The 4259-nt window shown below is 57.3% G+C and overlaps 1 pseudogene across 1 annotated transcript; it reads right to left on the bottom strand.

Annotated features, from left to right (window-relative positions):
* Positions 1–280: 280 nt before the first annotated feature.
* Positions 281–3576, bottom strand: LOC116272783 (annotated as a pseudogene). Its single transcript, XR_004181354.1, has 8 exons — positions 3490–3576; positions 3091–3360; positions 2570–2845; positions 1719–1994; positions 1498–1614; positions 1022–1054; positions 868–915; positions 281–706 (listed from the first exon to the last, which is right to left on the bottom strand). The product of XR_004181354.1 is annotated as an HLA class I histocompatibility antigen, B-67 alpha chain-like (transcript).
* Between the last annotated feature and the right edge of the window lie 683 nt (positions 3577–4259).

Below are 4259 nucleotides of genomic sequence, written 5' to 3'. Positions count from 1 at the left end.
GGTGAATGGCTCTGAACATGTGTCTCAGAATGCACAGAGACCCCGTGTGCAGGGGCCGCCCTCGGCGATGTCTGAGCCTCTGTGGTCACAGCTCCCGCTGGACAAGTTTCCACTGAAGGGACAAGGACCATGGAGCAGTGAAGGTGACCCAGCTGAGGACTGACCACATAAAGCACATGAAGAACTGAACAGCAACTAGGCACAGGCCCAGTCCACACTGGGCTCCTCACTGCCTTCTCCACCCTTACGTGCAACAGACTCAGCAGAGTGAACATGCGGATTCTGGAAGGTTCTCATGTCTTTATTTGCTCTTTCAAATTCTAGGAATTGACTTACTTAACTAATCCATCAACCTCTCATAGCAAATATTTGAGAAAACAAATTTATATTCAGATTCTTATTTTCAGTAGGGAAGTAAGAAGTTGCAGCTCAGTGCACTTAAAGTTGAGACTGAGAGGGAGACATCCAGCCCCACCTCTCTGGAACAGGAAAGATGACTGGGGAGGAAACACTGGTCAGTGTGGGAACAGGGGTCACGGTGGACACGGGGGTGGGTTGTCCCTCCACCTCCTCACATTATGCTAACAGGGACACAGACACATTCAGATGCCTTTGCAGAAAGAGATGTCAGAGTCTCCTGAAGTCACAAAAGGAGAGGCGTGAAGAAATCCTGCATCTCAGTCCCACACAAGACAGTTGTCTCAGGCTACAGAAAACAACAGTCATGAACAAATTCAAGTCAGCCATGGTAAGTGATGACACTCTGAACAGCCACCACACACTTGAAACGTCACAATCAAAGAATCTCCATCATGCAGGCCTTTCCCCTCTGTCACCCCCCCCCACTCTAGACCCCAAGAATCTCACCTTTTCAAGCCGTGAGAGACACATCAGAGCCCTGGGCACTGTCGTTGGCTGGGGTAGAACAAAAACAGGACATGGTCAGAGCCCGCAGGAGACATGGGACAGGAGGAATTATGGGATGGGTGAGCTCCTCCACACTCCCACCCCCACCACTTACACGCAGCCTGAGAGTAGCTCCCTCCTTTTGCACCTGTGGGAAGAAAATATCCTGTGAGGGGACTGGGAGGATGCAGGGCCATAAGACCTTAGCGGAACCTCCTAGTCTTGGACCCAAGAGAAATTTCCAGAACTAAGACTGCAGAACTATAAGGGCAGGATCAGGAAACAGGAGGAAAGCAGGTGTGTGTCCTGGACCAACTGCCCTCCTAAGGTCTGTCCTTAGCAGCGACCTTCTCCTGACTCATGAATGCTGGAATCAGGACCCCAATACCATAATCATCAAGGTGATACATCCGTCCTTCATTATCACATGTGCTACACAAAAGAGTAAGTGCTGGCACACAGGGTCCCAGGCTGGGTTAGACACTGTGTGGATGCTGCTTCCCAGGAATGAGGCAGGGAACACTTCTACCTGGGGTTTGAAACCCCCAGAGGAACAGGAAAACCCAGACCCCACCCCTCACCCTTCCCTACCTGAGCTCTTCCTCCTCCACATCACAGCAGCGACCACAGCTCCGGTGACCACAACTGCTACAACAGCCAGGCCAGCAACAATGCCCACGATGGGGATGGTGGACTGGGAAGATGGTTCTGGGAAAGGAGGGGAAGATGAGGGGCCCTGACCCTGCTGAAGGGCTCCAGAAGGGCTCCTGTTTCCCCTGAGAAGGGACATGACCCCTCATCCCCCTTCTTACCCCATCTGAGGGTGAGGGGCTCTGGCAATCCCTCGTGCTGCACATGGCACGTGTATCTCTGCTCTTCTCCAGAAGGCACCACCACAGCTCCCCACTTCTGGAAGGTTCCATCTCCTGCTGGCCTGGTCTCCACAAGCTCTGTGTCCTGAGTTTGGTCCTCCCCATCCCGCTGCCAGGTCAGTGTGATCTCCGCAGGGTAGAAGCCCAGGGCCCAGCACCTCAGGGTGGCCTCATGGTTAGAGATGGGGTGGTGGGTCACGTGTGTCTTTGGGGGGTCTGATGGGAAAAGTCAGAAAATTCAGGCGCTTTGCATCTCTCATCGGACACTCCGGCAGCACTCATGTGACCATCTTGAGAATGGACAGGACACCTGGGGTGGGGAAGGGAGCACCGAAGCCAGACACCAGCCTGGACACAGGCATCTGGGATAATCTCCTATTCCTTGGAGAGTTCCAGACTCTGAAGGAGGAACAGCGACTTCTGGTCCTGACCTGAGTGGAGGTCGAGGGACTCAGAAAAGCTGGAATCAGACCTTCAGACACATTGAGTGTGAGGCAGAGAACAAGGCCTGAGAGAAAAACTCACGGTGCCCAAGGCTGCTGCAGGAGTCAAAGGAGACCCCTGATCAGTAATCTAGGGACTGTCTTCCCCTCCATGTCCTCAGAGACGTCATCCCTTAATTGTCCTAGAGAGCAGAGGGGGCCCTCAGAGGAAATCAGGAAAACTCATGCCATTCTCCATTCAAGGGAGGACGACATTCTAGCGCTGGTCTCATTTTCCTCTCCTCCTCATGGGAGGCCATTCCGGGCGATCTAGAGGTGATGGGGAAGGCTCCCCACTGCCCCTGGTACCCGCGCGCTGCAGCGTCTCCTTCCCGTTCTCCAGGTATCTGCGGAGCGACTCCACGCACTCGCCCTCCAGGTAGGCTCTCAGCTGCTCCGCATAACGGTCCGCCTCCCACTCGCGCTGGGTGTTCTGAGCCGCCACGTCCGCGGAGGTCCAGGAGAGCAGGTCCTCGTTCAGGGCGATGTAATCCCTGCCGTCGTAGGCGGACTGGTAATACCCGCGGAGGAGGCGCCAGTCGGGCCCCAGGTCGCAGCCATACATACTCTGGAAGGTGTGAGACCCTGGCCCCGCCCCCGCGGTCAGCCCCGCCCATGGAGCCCCGCCCCGGCCCGACCAACCCCCGGGGATTTTGGCCTCAACTGAAAATGAAACCGGGTAAAGGAGCCTGGGGCTCTCCCCAATCGAGGATCTGGGTGGGTCCCGCGGCCTCGGGGCGGATCTCGGACCGGGAGATTCGGGGCCACCCGGGCTGTCCATGGGGGATGGGGAGGGGTCTTGACCTGCGCCCCGGGTCGAGGCCACTCACCGGCCTCGCTCTGGTTGTAGTAGCCGGGCACGGTCCGCAGGCACATTCGGTCAGCCTGTGCGTTGGCCTTGGCTCTCCGTGTCTGCTCTTCCCAATACTCCGGCCCCTCCTGCTCCGCCCACGGCGCCCGCGGCTCCTTTCTCGGACTCTCGGCGTCGCTGTCGAACCGCACGAACTGCGTGTCGTCCACGTAGCCCACGGAGATGAAGTGGGGCTCCCAGCGGCCGGGCCGGGACACGGCGGTGTAGAAATACTTCATGGAGTGCGAGCCTGGGGGCGAGGAGAGGCTGAGACCCGCCCGACCCTCCTCCCCGCGCGGCTCCCCGGGTCCTGCGCCCCCGCCTGCGGTCCCCTCGCTCCTCCCCGCAGAGGCCATTTCCCTCCCGACCCCGCACTCACCGGCCCAGGTCTCGGTCAGGGCCAGGGCCCCCGAGAGCAGCAGGAGGAGGGTTCGGGGAGCCATGACCGCATCTCGGCGTCTGAGGAGACTCTGAGCCCGGGTGGGTGCGTGAGGACTTTAGAACTGAGACCGCGGCGACGCTGATTGGCTTCTCTAGACATCCGACACCCAATGAGAGTGGGACCTGGGACGCGTCACGAGTATCCTGGAGGAAGGACCCGACACAGGTTGGGAGAAGAAGTGAAACTAGGGGAGTGGGGAATCCCCAACTCTGCGCCTCCCCAATGCAGACAAGGCTCTCAGAGCCTGAGACCCTAAGAGCCACGCCCGGGACCTGGGACTTCGTCCTGATCTCTCTTCTCCTACACCAAGCCTCTTTGTCACATAGTCTGCCTGGTCCTGGACAAGGATCTGTCTGTGGAAACCAGGGAGAGACCCCCCAGGCTGCGCCCAGCCCCTTCCCCTTCCCTACTCTTCCTGGAATCCCTGTCCCTGAACTGGACTCCCTGCCTCCCACTCCTACCTCTCCCCTTGGATCTTTGTACAGGGAAACTGACCACGGGAAACTTGATGCCAGAGAGTGAGCTCGCCCTGGGAATGGAGGTGTAGAGACAGGGGTTTTCTCTCTAAACCTGGTGAAGTTTTGTCTGAAGGCACCACATAGAGATTCTTATAGAGACCAGTTTTTTTTTGTTTATTAATACAGTAGGTAGCACAATGTTGGTAATCCCCGAATGATTAGAATTCCAATCTGTAACAGACCTGTGTC

This window comes from Papio anubis, unplaced genomic scaffold (assembly GCF_008728515.1).
Source record: "Papio anubis isolate 15944 unplaced genomic scaffold, Panubis1.0 scaffold1956, whole genome shotgun sequence".
NCBI classification, from domain to species: Eukaryota; Metazoa; Chordata; class Mammalia; order Primates; family Cercopithecidae; genus Papio; species Papio anubis.
This window is presented reverse-complemented; position numbering and strand designations above follow the sequence as displayed.